Below are 16,650 nucleotides of genomic sequence, written 5' to 3'. Positions count from 1 at the left end.
GGGACTTCCCTGGTGGTGCAGTGGTTAGGACTCTGTGCTTCCACTGCAGGGGGCACAGGTTCCATCCCTGCTCAGGGAACTAAGATCCTGTATGCCATGTGGTGCAGCCAAAAACAAACAAACAAACAAACAAAAGTCCTCTGGATGGCAGCCCAGGACCTAAAGGGTGGGCTTCCTTAGCTGGATTTACCCCAGTAGTGGAACTGCCCCCTCAAACCTTACAGACTCAGAAATCTGATTTCACCAGAATTCCCAAAGCCAGCCTGTTGTCTTAAGGCCCGACTCACGTTAGCTCAACTCACACAGACTTGAAGCAGATGCGCTTGTGGTCATCTACTGGTTTACAGAGACAGTAGCTCAGCCTCTGGCATGGAAGAGTCTTCACCCTCCAGACGCTGGGCAACAGAGAAGCCCGAACAATAACCGAAGTCATCTGAGAAGTTTGGCACTAAGATTTAAGGATCTGAGAGGTCCTTGTTCAAGGGTCTGGATATGGCTTCTCAACTTACCTGTTAGGGCCACCTGGATTCTCACCCCTGGAGTCCCTTCCTGCAGGGCTGCCCATCACCAACATCCCTGGGATCCTTTCCTAGACACATGCAAAGGGGAGCCCTTCACTGTGGGCCAACTTCAGGGTCACAAGAGTAGTGAGTTCAAGGAAGCTCAAAGCTTAGCTTTCCTTTGTATTTGGGGAGGCAGAAATTTGAAGAGGGGGAAAAAGGAAGAAAAAAAGAGCAAAGATGAATTTGGGGGAGGAGAGAAAGTGAAGGAATGTTGGATCCAGCCACTCTGTATCATCTTTCCCTCTATTACTACTGTCAGGGAGGAAAAACTTTTCCTCTACCCTCTTACGTTCTGTCCTTGGGGTGTGCAAATTAAACTGACAAAAGACAGATTAGCAAGAGAATAAAACATTACATGATGCATATATGCACAGGAGTTCACAGAGAAATCTGACTCATGGAGGTGGTTAGAATTTCAGGCTTTCTATACCATATTAATAGGGAATGAGGAGAAAAAGAGAGTGTTTCTGGGAGAACAAATGGCTTCTTGGAAATGGGGAGAGAAAGGGCACTTATGGAAAAACAAATGACTCTTTGGGAAGATAAATGTGCCCTTAGGAGAACAGATGGGAGATACAATATTTGTGTAATAATGTCTGTCTGGGTATGGTACCAACCTCATTGCCGAGGAAACAAGATTACAGTTGCTTCCACAGACTGGGTTTATGACAGTTGGGTTTTGGCAGAGGCTCTGCTTTCAGACAGATAAAGAATTTCAGGAGCTCAAATGCCTGCGGCTCAAAATAATTTTATGCCACAGTGGCTAATCCTGGACCCCTTCCCTATCAACACAGTAACCCCTACTATGCAGTAATCAATACATTTTCATTGCATGAATATTCACATCAATTGTTCGATTTTACCTGCCACCCACAGCTTTCAAAAGATGGTTCTAACAGCTCACCTTGGACATTCTCACCCTCATCTACACGGTTGCCCTCCCCAGGAAGAGATGCGTCTGCACAGAACTGAACTAGCGTGTATGGTCACCAGCCAGCTCCACGTTAGAGAGACGTCCTCTTTCCCTGAGGACGAAGGGGAAAAGGGAACGTTTCGTGTTACCACAAATGCGCACCGAATCTGTGCAGAATTTGCACATGAGATCACACCTGTGTTAGATTCCAAGGTCCGGTGACCCAGCTGGACAGGTGGTGGTCCACTGGGTGAAGCCATGCCGAGTGCATCCTAACCTCTTCTAATTTATTCTCCTGGGGGGCACATTTCCTTGCTTCCTGACCCGGAGCCCGCCCCGCTCCCCACCTGCAGCCCTCTCTCCTTGGAGGGGAGGGACCGTTTCTCCATCCTGGTTCCAGATGTGGCTCTGGGTACCAGCCTTCCACGGTGACCCCTGATCCTGTGGGCGCCTGGGAGCACAGCCCTTGTTTCCTTAGCCCTCTGTCCCCGGGGGCGGGTCGCCACATGTGCAAAGCATTTATTTTTTTCTGTCCCCAACCGTTGCCAATGCTCATTTTCTCCATTCTGCCAGATTCCTCGCCCGAAGCTGGCTTTTGGATGTAGCTGCAAATCCAGCCCCTCCTTGCAGCATCTGGGTACTGCTTTGCTTTCAAAGTTCCTTCCAGGACCGGGGGCGAATATCCCTGACTTCTGTGCTCCTGCTTTGTGTTCCCTGGGCGTCGTAAATAGTGTGAATAAATTCCTTTTCTGAAAGGAATGCACCTGGCTCTTCACGCCCTGGCAGGTACCTGCCTTCACTTCCTCCTCATCTCCCAAGAAGGTCAGCACCTCCCCAAGTTCCACCCTGACGTGTTGCTTCCTCTGAGCTGCTTGATGAGAATCACGTGTCTTCGTGATGGAAAATATGCTGTTGATGGCAGCAGTTGCCACCCCGCCCCCCTTTTATTTTTCTGTCCGTTTTCAAAAATGATGAAGGGGAATTTGCAAACCGGTGTTTTGTGATCTGAACACACACGCCCCCCCCCACCGCCCCCTGCAGACCCTGGTGCCATGCAGAGCATCTCAAATGCTGAATTTCCCAGCATGCCCGAGGTGGGAAATGTGGACAGGACACCCAAAGACGGCAGCCGAGGTTTGAGATGCCTGTTTATAAAGAGCCAATAGCCTCATTTGTTAGGGAGCCTGCTTCTGGGGGTGAGAAGGAAGGTGTCAGATGTGACGTAAAAGCTTCGTTTTTCTGATTATCATTCATTTACACAAAAAGCCTCCTCTTGGGAGCCGGGCCGTTCACCTGGTACTTATTTAGGCAAAAAACCCACCCCCCCAAACCCATAAGATTAGATATATTTTGTCCACGCTTCATTGCTACCTGAATGCATAGAATTAGATAGTTTTAATTCTACAATTCATTTTTTGCCTAAATACACAAGATTAGATATAGTTTATTACACTATTTCTGTCTAGATGCATAAGGTTACATAGAGTTTATTCTACTATTTATTTCTACTTAAATGCATAAGTTAGATAGTTTATTCTACTATCCATTTCTGCCTAAATGCATAAAATTAGATATTATTTATTCTGCTATTTATTTCTGCCTAGATGCATACGTTTCCATACAGTTTATTCTATTTATTTCTGCCCAGATGCATAAGATTAGATATAGTTTATTCTACCATCTATTTCTGCCTAAATGCATACAATTTGATATTGTTTATTCTGCTATTTATTTCTGCCTAAATGCATAAGGTTCCATACAGCCTATTCTACTTTCTATTTCTACAGTTATGTCCATAATCCTGCAAAAGGCTGCTGTGAAGTGTCTGATGCAAAATTGTCATCAGGTCACTTCTACCCGGCTAGCACAGCCCCCGGAAGTAGGCCTTGTTGGTACCAATGTGTCTTGCTGATGTCGTGGGCCTTGAGGTGGCAGAGCGATGCCTGAGGCACAGACGCTCACAAGCTCAGTTTGGGCGGCTGAGCTCCGATCACATAGTGAAGGGGGCACTGGTCCCCGCCTTCCCCTCTGTCTGCAGACCCACACTTGGGAGAGTGTGAGCCCTTTCTCTGCAGAACCCCGCTCTGTGATCCTACACTGGGTCCTGAGTTCACCCACGCACTTAATTCTATGTCTAATGAGACCCGCCTTCCAAAGAAATGCATGTGCTCTCCTAAAGCAGCTTCCAGCAGGTAAACTGGCCCCCAAAATAGAAAAACATTACCTTCCGATGACACAGTCTTTGCTACCGAGAATAATACCATATTTGCTGCTTCACCCCATGCAAAATCAAAACAAACCCAACCCATTCACAAATATTATGGCCCTTCCTAGAACAGACATGCACTGATTTTTTTTTTAATTGAAGTACAGTTGATTTACAATGTTGTGTTAGTTTCAGGTGTACAGCAAAGTGATTCAGTTATATATACACATAGATCTCTTCTTTTTCAGATTCCTTTCCCATATAGGTTATCACAGAATATTGAGTAGGGTTCCCTGTGCTCTACAGTAGGTCCTTATCTATTATATATATGGCAGTGTGTATCTGCTAATCCCAAACTCCCAGTGTATCCCCCCCACCAACTTTTCCCCTTTGGTAACCATAAGTTCGTTCTCTATGTCTGTGAGTCTGTTTCTATTTTGTAAATAAGTTCATTTGTATCATTTTTTCTAGATTCCACATATAAGTGATATCATACGGTATTTGTCTTTCTCTGCCTGACTGACTTCACTTAGTATGATCATCTCTAGGTCCATTCATGTTGCTGCAATTGGCATTATTTCATTCTTTTTTATGGCTGAGTAATATTTTTTTTTGCTAGTGTTTTATGGATATGATTCCAGCTGTCCCCTCTGTCTTTAAAATAAATTTTTCTTAAAAAAAAAGAGCACTTTTCTGCTTCTGGGAAACGGCAGGTGTGGGAAGTTCCACCGATCACGGCAGCGTGACCCATAATTCTGTGCCTTTACAGGATAATGCATTTCCCCTCCTCCTTCCTGGAAAGGGAGGGATGCTAAGAGAGAGTCTGTTTTTTTCCAGGACCTGGAGATGATCATACTAAGTGAAGCGAGTCAGACAGAGAGAGACAAACATCATATGATATCACTTATACGTGGAATCTAAAGAATGAGAGGGATACATATACCCCTATGTTCACGGCAGCAGTATTCACAATAGCCAAGACATGGAAGCCACATCATAAGTGTCCAAGGACAGATGAATGGATAAAGGGGATGTGGTCCATATATACAATGGAATATTACTCAGCCATGAAAAAGAAGGAAATAATGCCATTTGCAGCAACATGGATGGACCTAGAGATAATCACACTGAGTGAAGCAAGTCAGACAGAGAAAGACAAACATCATGTGATATCACTTATATGTGGAATCTAAAAAAGAAACTGATACAAATGAACTTATTTACAAAACAGAAACAGACTCACAGACTTAGAGAACTTGAACTTATGGTTATGGGGTGTGGGGGAGGTGGGTGGGAGGAATAAATTAGGAGTTTGGGATTGACAGGTACACACTGTTATATTTAAAATGGATAACCAACAAGGACCTACTGTAGAGCACAGGGAACTCTACTCAATATTCTGTAACAACCTAAATGGGAAAAGAATTTGAAAAAGAACAGATACATGTATATGTATAACTGAATCACTTTGCTGTACACCTGAAAGTAACACAACATTGTAAATCAACTATACTCCAATACAAAATAAAAATTTAAAAAAGTAAGTTAATACATGGAAAACACTTAGATACATGTATATGTAAAAAAAAAAAAAAAGAAAAGAAAAAAGAAATCCAGCGCTTGTGGCCTCAGTTTCCCACATGTCCTTATCACAGACATGAATGCGTCCTGGTGCATTTACCGCCCTACTGTCTGGGCAGGTGAGGGCTGCTTTCAGATTTGATCCAAGTTATGAAGGATGAGGGTTGAGTCGGCTGCGTCTCCGAAGGCGGTGATGAGCCCATGGGGGACGGGTCACTGGGGACCAGTATTTATAAGCATCCCCTCTGAGGGGCACGAAGCCCCCTTTGCCTTCTCACGAAGAGGCACACTCATGGGTGGCCATTAACACAGGCCTGCCCCTGCAGACGAGCAACTCTTCCTCAGGATGTCAGGGAAATTCAGCTTCCTATTGCCGAGCCTCTTTATCCCCGAAAGCTGGGCTGGGGAGACGAATGAATCATTTCCTTTTCGTCTCTGACAGAGAAAGCTCCAAACTAAGGGTCTACAAAAGATGCTCAGCCCTCTGCCAGAGGCCAAGACACGGGGAGAATATGCAAAAATGCAGAAACTCTGGGAGTTTCCTTGCATTTGTCTGGAATACCCACCTGGACCCCTCTAGAAATACCTCCCGTGTTTCCTTGAGTTGCAGGGTCGACTCCACAGGCAAGATGGAGGTGGGAGGTGTTTCTTCTCAGACCGAATCCTTGGACCACACTCCCCAAGTGCCACTGGGGGGCAGCAGATGTCCGCGGCTTCTCAAAACAGCCTTATGTGGGTAAAAAGATCTAAGAAAAGTGCGAGGTCTGCTGAGAGCCCACTGTACACATCTCACGCCCCCAAACTCCAAGGCGGGTGTGAAAGATGGACCCTCCCTCCCACCATGGGTAATCGAGTCATCCCAAACGAACCCAATCTCTTTCTCAAAATCGACCCCGTTAGGATGGGACCGTTGTAGCAGTCGACAGCCCAGGGACACCGGACCGGGGCAAAGGTGTCCAAATTGGGCGTTCCTGGTTCAGCTCAATGTCATCGAAGGGAAAACGGTGGTTTGTCCATGGCTCTCAGGTAGCTGGCATTTGGCAATCGGCTCAAAAGATGTCCTGGCGCACTTGGAACACCGCAGCGTCAGGTTAAAAGTGGGATTGAAGAGAAGCAGAGAGCCAGGGACCTTCCTGTTTCTGTCTAAATAAGTAGTTCAGAAATCAATGTGGGGTTAAGGAGGGGCTGCATCTGGAGAAGAAAAAGGGACGGGGGTTGGGGACCCTTCACAGTTGGGAGAGCGTTTGCTGTTCACCCCCCCCCCCCACCCCGGGTTTGCTCGAGTGATGGATTATCCAGGTCTCAACGGGCACAGCACTGGGGTCAGCCTGTTTTCAGGAAGATGGAGTTTTAAGAGGTGGAGGCGTGTTATTTTGTCCCCCGAGCCCCAGGCAGCTCCAGAGCATGGAGGGTCCCCCATCCTGCAGACAGACGGAGGGCCTGGGGGGTCCCCAATCCTACAGACAGCCCCAGAGCATGCAGGGTCCCCAATCCTACACACAGCCCCAGGACATGTAGGGTCCCCAATCCTGCAGACAGCTCCAGGACATGTAGGGTCCCCAGTCCTGTAGACAGACCCAGGGCCTGGAGGGTCCCCAATCCTGCAGACAGATCCAGGGCATGGAGGGTCCCCCAATCTTACAGACAGACCCAGGGCATGGAGGGGCCCCTATCCAGCAGACAGCCCCAGAGTGTGGAAGGATCCCAAATCTGCAGAGAGCTCCAGAGCGTGGAGGGCAGCCATGTGCACCTGGGCAGATGGACACTTTCTAATTCTGACCTGTGCCCTGGTGACCTCTCCCCCCTCCCCTCCAAGTGCCCTTGGCCAGGAGAGCTTCGGGGCAAAGGCACCACCACCTCTGATGGGCAGGCGGCGCTGCAATTAGGAGAGGTTTGAGTTTACAGGTCAGTGTGTCCAGCTGGCCCCAGGCATGCATTAGGGTGTAAATGGTTTTGTTAGCTTGATTCAAACTGGGCACCTTTGTTTGGGACCACGGTCAGCTCAGGGGCGAAAAAAGCCACCAAGAGTCCAGAACCTTCACCAGGGTGTTTGTCCAGATCCCTGACCCTTAGGGGCCATCCCCGATGTTTTTCTTCCAGGCTGAAGCAAAACCCAGAATTGATGGCTGTCCTTACACACTGGATCCGGAGCCCGTAGGAGGCCATGTGTGAGGCGCTCAAGCAGGGTCTGTCCCTATGCTGGCTCTGCACTTTTGGGCTTTCGATAATCCAAGCAAAATGGTCCTTGTGAAGAATTTTCCAAGAAGGAGAACATTTGCAATTGGATTAAGCCTCATAAAAAATATTATTAAAAACCACGTAAAATGAAATGTCATTTTTCTGTATACTTAAATAATTCAAAGTCTTCTTGATTTTTTTTTTTTTCTGTTTCAAAAAACGCAATGCACAATTATGTGTCATGTAACCCAACAGTCTAGGGTGAGTTTTAGATTTCATTGCCCAAGTTCTGAAATTCAGGGTCTGGTGTGATTTACCCAATACAGGTGAAACTCATTAATGGTCAAACTCTATAAGTGGGATTTATGATTATATAACTTCTTAACGCCCAGACTATTTCCAGTTAAAATGCTGCAGATTTTCTCCTGGTATTTTTGAGCTGATGGGTCTGGTGAAAATGATGTGATTACATTTCTAATATCTACAAGTTTCCCTTTTAGCCCGTTTGTTTCTGAAAATGTCCTGTTTTCTTAGCATAGGAAGAAGCAGCATCTGAGCCAGCCCAGACATTGCCAGGACATACAGAGGGGATGTGCGGAGCAGGTGTGATGCCGTGGCAGGATCTGGGTGAGTGCTTGGGTCGGGGTGATGCCAGGGTTGGAGTCAGGACCCTTTTTTCTCTAGATAATAGGGCTTTGTGAAAACTCAAAACAGAACAAGCTGAATTCCTAAAGGTTAGCTACAGACGTCAAGGTTTTCAATCTAAACAATGCTTGAGTTGACGACTCCAGCCTAAATTCTTCACAAGGCCAAATTCTCACAGGAAAAAAGGATGGTTTATATTACTCTTAAGTGGGATTTTATTACATCCTGAGGGCAACACGTATTTAAGTGTTTGTTCATTTTATAGCCAAGGATATACAATGAAAGTCAATGAAAAATAAAAGAATCAAATGAATTCTTTAAAAAAAATAATTAATTAATTTATTTATTTATTTTTGGCTGCGTTGGGTCTTTGTTGCTGCGCGCGGGCTTTCTCTAGTTGCGGCGAGCGGGGGCTGTTCTTCGTTGCGGTGCACGGGCTTCTCACTGCGGGGGGCTTCTCTTTTTGCAGAGCGCGGGCTCTAGGTGCACGGGCTTCAGTAGCTGTGGCACGCGGGCTCAGTAGTTGTGGCGCAGGGGCTTAGTTGCTCTGTGGCATGTGGGATCCTCCCGGACCAGGGCTTGAACCTGTGTCCCCTGCATTGGCAGGTGGATTCTTGACCACTGCGCCACCAGGGAAGCCCTCAAATGAATTTTTGAATGTAACAGTCTTCTTTTGTTGTGATAAAATATATATAGCATAAAATTTACCATCTTAATCACTGTTAAGTGCACAGTTCTGTGGCATTAAGGACCTTTACTTTGCTGTGCAACCATCACCACAATCATCTCTAGAACATTTTCATCATCCCAAACTGAAACTCTGTCCCCATTAACATTTTTTAAATTTTTTTTTTTTTTTTTTAAATCATGAAGAACTGTATCCAGGAAGGAAAAATTTCCATGAGATCTTAGTGGCTGGTGGAGTTTAAAATATGTCCGACATATTGTCATGAAAGATTCTTGGAGGAATGCAGCCTTCACGGGTAAGAAGCATTCAGGGTGAGATTAGAGCTTTCAAAGAATTAAATACCTCACTATGAAGAATAAACTCAGGTCAATAGAATTGGCTTTCTATTTAGCTTTCTAATAAAAACACTCACATTTTATTCCCTTGGATACTATAAGTCATCTCTATAAAGCAGCTAAAGGGGCTTTTAGATTCTCATGGGTAGTCAGTCATGCATGATGTCAAGATGAAAACAGCAAATGCTTGGGCAGGTGTGGGAGTGGCTGAAGGTGATATGTGACTTGTGAGTCGTGGAAGTCAAGATGGACACTTAACTGTGGGAGGGGACAGAGAAGAGAAAAGTTCACAGCCTACAAACTGGCCAGTGATGGACACTCAGAATCTTAATGTCACCGTGAAGAACGGCCTCGCGCCATGTTTTGTCACGTACATGGCGTGTGTGCTGAGGCTCGCCCAGGACGGCGGTGATGCCATTTCATGTGCCTCTCGGAACCTGTGTACCTTGTTCCTTAGGACCAAAGACATCGCTGAGCCATTGAGCGTGAGCTGATCCCCCCAAGAAATGTAGTGCCCCCTCTTTCTCCAGGGAGCTGCGTGGCATCCCGTGTTGTGGGCCAGGAGGGGCATGTAGTGTGCTTGCCCATGGTCAACTCCTAGGAGTGGAGTGGGACCAGGGCTCACTTCCATTTTGCAGGATGGAAGATCCTGGGCGGGGGGCGGGGGGAGCAGGGAGGAGGGAACAGAGATGGGGGAGAAAGAAGAAACCTTGACACCTCAGCTGGAGGGGGCTCTGAATCCAGGCTGTAGGTGAGAATCACCCAGAGAGATTCAAAACATGCCTATGGATGGGAGAGAGGCCAAGTTGCCTGTGGGGCTGCAATTCCTATTCACCGATTTCCGTTGTGTATTCATTGGCTGTCTCTGATGGAGAAGAGCTAGAGGCAGGGGTCACTCCGCAAGGCACGACCCTCCTGCTCCAGCCCATGAAGCTCAAAGTCCTGTACCGCTGAAAAGTCATGGTGGGGCACTGATTCAATTCAGCGTGAGTTTGCAGAAAATCCATGCCCTCCTCGAGCCCCACCAGCTCCCTCCTGCAGTGGCGCAGAAAGAGAACACAGTCATGCACGGCCGGCTGCCTGTCTTCCCTCCCTCTCCTCGCAGCCACAGTAGCTCTTTTAGGGCCCCCCTGCCCTCCCCCAGGCCAGACAAACCGCCACTGTTACCGCTCTCTGCATCCCCAGCAGGAGTGGCCAGCAGAGACTTTTAGCAGCCAGCCAGGCTTCATAATTAACGAGTTGACCACCAAGGTGAGAAGCCAGGGACGGCATTGGCTAAATAGTTTATTGTTTGGGGGAGAAAATAAATAAAGGAAGTGTTCTATGGTTAGCTTTTTTTTTTTTGCCCCCTTAAAAAAAAGCCAGAGTTGGAGGCTATTAGTGAAAGGGAAGCTTTCTTTCGCGAGGCTTTGGTCAGACTTGACTTTCCTACAAATCCTGATAGATGGTGATCTGTTAAGTGGGAAACTCGCCCTGGGCATGTGGATCGTGTTGGGGAGAGAAGAATTATTTCCCAGATGGACATCGGGAGGCAAAGATGGACTGAGTCTCACTGTGGTTAAGAGGCCAACGACCACGTCGTGTTTTCTCCGTGCAAAAATTTAATTTTGGACCCAGAAGCACGGAGAAAGAGCGGAGCCCTTCCCTTTCTTGGGCTCTAAATGCTACAGGGTATTCGGGGCTGCAATTGTGACCCACTGGTCAAGCATTTTGCGGCACCGAGGAGGCACCAGGGGTGGGGTGCCTTCCACACACCCGCAACAGACAATTCTCTACAACAGGGGTTCTCGAATGGGGAAACACTCACCTCCTGGGGAAACCTAGCAAAATCTGAAGACATTTTCAGTTGTCATGGCTGGTGGAGGGGGAGCTCCTGGCACGTGGTGGGTGGAGACCAGGGGAGCTGCCCCACACCCCGCGGGGCCCGGACGCCTCACAGAGCAGCCCCAGATGTCAGTAGTGTGAGGCTGAGAACCTCTGGCCAGTTCACAAGAGATTCTCTCTCTTACTATTTCTATCCATCTATCTACCCTATCTAGCTATCTATTTATGTATATATCTGTAACAATCATCTGTCTATTTATCTATTCATCTAACCATCCATCCATCCATCCATTTATCTATCTATTATCTATTTATGTATATATCTGTAACAATCATCTGTCTATTTATCTATCTATTTATCTAGCCATCCATCCATCCATTTGTCTATCTATCTATCTAGAATCTATTTATGTATATATCTGTAACAATCATCTGTCTATTTATCTATTCATCTAACCATCCATCCATCCATCCATTTATCTATCTATTATCTATTTATGTATATATCTGTAACAATCATCTGTCTATTTATCTATCTATTTATCTAGCCATCCATCCATCCATTTGTCTATCTATCTATCTAGTATCTATTTATGTATATATCTGAAACAATCATCTATGTATTTATCTATCTATTCATCTAACCATCCATCCATCCATCCATTTATCTGTCTATTATCTATTTATGTATATATCTGTACCAATCATCTATTTATCTAGCCATCCATCCATCCATTTGTCTATCTATCTAGTATCTATTTATGTATATATCTCTAACAATCATCTATGTGTTTATCTATCTATCCATCTAACCATCCATCCATCCATTTGTCTATCTATCTATCTACCTATCTATCTATCTATCTATCCAGTGGTTTGCAGTTGGGAAAGACTCTACCCCCATTGGGCAGTGTCTGGGGATATTTTTCTTGCCCCACCTGGAAGGGGATCTGGCTGCCATGTGGTGGGTGGAGACCAGGGATGCTGTCCACACCCCACAGGGCCCAGGACGCCCCACATCAGAGCACCATGTAGCCCCAAGTGTCGGTAGTGCTGAGGTGGACACGCCCTGGTCCAGTGTATTTGGCTCGAGCGTGTCTGCGTAATAGTCAGTCCTGCGCGAAGGGGGGTCTCTCTCTGTGTAGTCAGCCATGCAGCCAGTCTCTAAAGACTTTTGCTTTAGAATAGACGCCTCTCTACTAGTGTTAGAATCAAGGTCTGCTTTCCTCAGCGCTCCACAATTGTCACACGTGGATTCTATATGGCATCAACTATTCCCATGGCCACGTGGACCCCAGTAAAATATCCCGCTGCACCGGCCTTTCCATTCACCTCCCATGAAATAAATCCTTCACAGACAGCAGTAGGGGCAGATGAACGGAGAAAAAGTGTGAGTAGGTTAAAAGTGAAAGAAATCACTCACTCCCCCGCACGAGTTTGGAAAACAGTTGCCATTTGTATGGCATCAGGGAAGAACATAAACTGTGCTTTAAAAAAAAATTTATTTATTTAATTAATTTAGTTTTGGCTGCGTTGGGTCTTCGTTGCTGCGTGCAGACCTTCTCTAGTTGCAGCGAGCAGGGGCTATGCTTTGTTGCGGTGCGCGGGCTTCTCACTTCAGTGGCTTCTCTTGTTGCGGAGCACGGGCTCTAGGTGTGCGGGTTTCTGTAGTTGTGGCTCACAGGCTCTAGAGTGCAGGCTCAGTAGTTGTGGCGCACGGGCTTAGTTGCTCTGAACCATGTTGGATCTTCCAGGACCAGGGCTCGAACCCGTGTCCTCTGCATTGGCAGGCGGATTCTTAACCACTGCGCCACCAGGGAAGTCCCCATAAACCCCGTTTTCTTTTTTTTTTTTTTTTAAATTTAAATTTTATTTATTTTTATATTTATTTATTTATTTTTGGCTGTGTTGGGTCTTCGTTTCTGCGCGAGGGCTTTCTCTAGTTGCGGCAAGCGGGGGCCACTCTTCATCACGGTGCGCGGCATCCTTGAAAAATTTGCTCAGTCCAAGTCAACCTGAGTGTGAGCCCCAAACTGGGATTGATCCAAACATTGGGCCCAACTGTCAACATTTTCCCAAGGGAGCTGGTAGCCTGGACGTGAGCCTTTGCTTATTGGTTGTGGTCAGATCACTCCTGAGTGCTCTGGAGAGGTGATGGCTTTCACAGGCGACTTTGGTCCCAGCCAAGGGCATTGATGACAGAATTTCCATCCTCTGATTAGTCTCTCCCTAAGGTTGTAACATGTGCACCCACGTCCATGAACACTTGTGTCAGAATAGAACAGCCCCAGACTTTGCTTATGAAGAAGAAAGGTACTACAGTGCCAGGTGTGGGCACCTTGTTCACAGCCAGCCCACGCTTGTCCCAGACAAGCCCTGCTTGTCTTGTCTTAGAAGGACCCTGTCGTTGGATCTAGGGCCACCCTCATCCAGGAGGACCTCATCTCAGACCCTTCACTTCAGCACATCTGCAAAGACCCTACTTCCAAATGAGGTCCTGTTCTGAGGTCAAGGTGTCCCAGGGCTGAGTTCCCTCCAGAAGCTCCAGGGGAGGGTCCCTCCCGCCTCTTCCAGCTTCTGGGGGCTCCAGGCGTCCCTGGGCTTGTGGCCGCATCCCTCCCGTCTCTGCTTCTGTCTTCACAGGGCTTCTCCTCTGTGTCTGTGTCTCTCCTCTTCTGTCTTAGAAGGACCCTGTCATTGGCTGTAGGGCCACCCTCATCCAGGAGGACCTCATCTCAGACCCTTCACTTCATCACATCTGCAAAGACCTTATTTCCAAATAAAGTCCCATTCACAGGTTCTGGGTGGACATATCTTTCTTGCCGGGGGTGGGGCGGGGGGGGGACATTGTTTCACGCACAGCAGTGGCCTTGCTCTTAAAAGATGGATGTGGCCACCACCTGGTCCTTGAAAAGGTCCACATCCCTTGAGGACAGACGGGACCTGGGGCTCAGACCAAGGTGGGGTAACTGTTCTATGTGACCAAGTGGGGACGCACCTTAAAGAGAGACCATCATGGGGTCCATCCACCTGTGGGCCCATCTGTCCAGCACATGCAGGGGTCACCAGACCAGGCAACGCACAGTTGTGTCAAGTAATTGAACTCTGGGCCAATTCCCACCCTCTTCACTTGTCAGAATGAATGTGAGTTCCCCTCTTCTGTCTTTTTTATTTTATTAAAAAAATTATCGGAGTATAGTTGATTTACAACCTTGTGTTAGTTCCAGGTGTACAGCACAGTGAGTCAGTTGTACATATACATATATCCACTCTTTTTTAGATTCTTTTCCCATATAGGCCATTACAGAGTACTGAGTAGAGCTCCCTGTGTTATACAGTAGGTCCTTATTAGTTATCTATTCCAAATATAGTAGTGTGTATATGTCAACCACAATCTCCCAGTTTATCTCTCCCTCCCTCCTTTCCCCCTGGTAACCATAAGTTTGTTTTCTACGTCTATGACTCTACTTTTGTTTTGAAATAATTTCATTTGGACCCTCTATTAAGATTTCCGTCTTAATTTTATTAATGACTTCGTAGGGGTCCCTCCTTTGGAGTTCTCTTGGAAAGAGTTGCGTGGCTGAAATCTTCCATGAATATTTATACATTATACATTCTGTCAGTTATGAACATTTATTATTATAGAGAGAGCGCCAGGCTATAAATAGGTGTTCAAGCAGGTATAACCCACTTCCGGAAAGATTGTAACTCAGTGTGTGATCCTGTATTTCGATTATTACTAACTCAACTATCTGCACTGCCGTGGACCTGACGGGCCCCCAAACACTAATTTCCTGTGTCTTGCATATGTTTATGGTACTTCAAAACTGGGGAAGTTCCTGTGGTTTGAATGAAAATCTCTTCCGCACCTGTTCATCGCTCTAACTCCTGTTTCTCAAATGCCTCCCAGTTGTGGGTTTCCAGGGAGCTTCTGCCCAGGGAACCTCTTCCTCCAGGAAGGCAGTGGGCACCCTCGCTGTCACAAGGACACACGGCCTGGAGGTCTGCAAGGATCTCTGGCTGGGGCCAGGAGTGTCCACATTGGTCACATAAAGCAGTTGACCCCACCCTGGTCTGAGCCCTGGGTCCCATCTGTGCTCAAGAGATGGGAACCTTTTCAAGGACCAGGTGGTAGCTACATCCATCATTTAAGAGCAAGGCATGTGCTGTGGGTGGAACAATGCCCCCCAGCACCCCTCCACTGCCCCGGGGTGAGGTATGACCCCCCAGAACCTGGGAACGGGACTTTATTTGGAAACAGGGTCTCTGCAGATGTGATGCAGTGAAGGGTCTGAGATGAGGTCCTCCTGGATGAGGGTGGCCCTACATCCAATGACAGGGTCCTTATAAGACACAGAAGAGGAGAGATACAGACACAGAGGAGAAGCCACGTGAAGACACGGGCAGAGATGGGAGGGATGTGGTCACAAGCCCAGGGACGCCTGGAGCCCCCAGAAGCTGGAAGAGGCAAGAAGGACCCTCCCCTGGAGCCTCCAGAGGGACCTCGGCCCTGGGACACCTTGACCTCAGACGTCTGGTCTCCAGGATGGGGGAGGATGGACGTCTTTGGATTTAAGCCCGTTTGTGGCCGTTTGTCATGGCTGCCCCAGGAAGCTGCAGCCACGGGCCATTCCTCAGAGACTGATTCTACCAATTCAGACACAGCATGGAATTTGGCCAGGGAATCCCTTGAAAATAGTATAGGCCACCAACCAGCTGACAAACATCACTGCTGCCTGTGTTCCTGGCTAAAGTGTCAGAGCTTTTCTGCAAACACTGATTCTCCTTGGTGCCCAGAGATGATAAACGTTTATTAGAGAATGTTACTTTCTCCTTGGGTCCATCTCACTCTCACGGGCAGGCCCCCAGTGCATGAGGACAGCGGGAGAATGGCTTGAATTGGGTGGTCAATTCCCTGACTCCTTGTTGCCTCAAAGAAAAGAACCTCACTCAGGTACTAAGTCCCATAGCCCTGCCTTCCCCAGAGCTCCGTCTATCCTTGAACAATGGAGTTATGTAAAAATGCCACATTTGAAACCCTTTCTTCTCAAAAGATAACCACGCAGGGATGGATATGCAATTTTATTCTCCGACTGAATTCTTGTGTGTGTGTGTGTGTGTGTGTGTGTGTGTGTTTTGGCCACACCTCGTGGCTTGTGGGATCTTAGTTCTCCGACCAGGGATCAAACCCGGGCCCTCGGCAGTGAAAGCACTGAGTCTTAACCACTGGACCGCCTGAATTCTTCTCCTCAGACTGAATTCTTCTACTTGTCTTTCTTCCCCTTTTGATCTTTAAACAAACGACCATAATCCTCTTTGCCACTTTGTCGAGTCCCTGCCTCTGGTTTTCTGTTTTGTAAATGTGAGAATGTCATGTAGTGTTTGTCGTGCCCCGACCCCCTGCTGTCTCCTCTCTGTTTCATCCAAGTGTTTGATCTTAGGGGTGCCAAGGAAGAAATCTAATAAAACACAGTCAGGACAGAAAGTGCTGTGGAAAAGAGTATGGTAATTCCTGAAAAAGAATTAAACAGAATGACCCTATGCTTCACCACTTCCTCTTTTTTTATATTCAAAAGAATCCGAAACAGACACTTTGAAGCAGATATCCGTACACCTGTGTCTATAGCAGTGTTATTCACAATAGCTAAAATGTGGAAGCAACCCAAGTGTCCATGGGTGGAGGGATGGATGGGTGGGTGGGTGGATGGATGGATGAG

This window comes from Eschrichtius robustus, chromosome X (genome assembly GCF_028021215.1).
Source record: "Eschrichtius robustus isolate mEscRob2 chromosome X, mEscRob2.pri, whole genome shotgun sequence".
In the NCBI taxonomy this organism is placed as follows: Eukaryota; Metazoa; Chordata; class Mammalia; order Artiodactyla; family Eschrichtiidae; genus Eschrichtius; species Eschrichtius robustus.
This window is presented reverse-complemented; position numbering follows the sequence as displayed.